Genomic DNA, 378 nt, shown 5'->3' with positions numbered 1-378 from the left:
CATGGTCTCATGCACCCTACCATGAGTCAGGAAATTTCCCAAGTTTGTAGCAGCAAACACTTTTGTACACTTGTCCTTGTTGCACTTATTTAACAGTTGTAAATGAGCTGAACACCAGGTGTCACAGATGTGCGACACCTCATTACAGCCACCAGGCTTCATGTATGCATAACAAGCAATCATCCTCACATGTATAAAATTATGTGCTGCCTCCATTGTCAGTACATGTATGAATGCGACTTGGTATATTGACTTGCCTGGACAAGTTCAGATGAAAAGTACTTCGTCCTTATTGTTTTACAGATTGGGAAAGTATTTTTTCTTAAGTATAATGCGTAAGTTTGTGTTAAAGTGTAAAGTGATCACATGTGCATGTGC

At 39.4% G+C, this 378-nt stretch overlaps 1 protein-coding gene across 1 annotated transcript in view; it reads left to right on the top strand.

The window, feature by feature from the left end:
- LOC119587081 (28S rRNA (cytosine-C(5))-methyltransferase-like) overlaps positions 1-378 on the top strand; it is a 23,957-nt gene that overhangs the window by 18,780 nt on the left and 4,799 nt on the right. The window lies entirely within an intron of this gene.

The sequence above is a fragment of the Penaeus monodon genome, chromosome 22, assembly GCF_015228065.2.
Source record: "Penaeus monodon isolate SGIC_2016 chromosome 22, NSTDA_Pmon_1, whole genome shotgun sequence".
In the NCBI taxonomy this organism is placed as follows: domain Eukaryota; kingdom Metazoa; phylum Arthropoda; class Malacostraca; order Decapoda; family Penaeidae; genus Penaeus; species Penaeus monodon.
The sequence above is the reverse complement of the archived record's forward strand: the minus strand, read 5'-3'. Positions and strand labels throughout refer to the sequence as shown.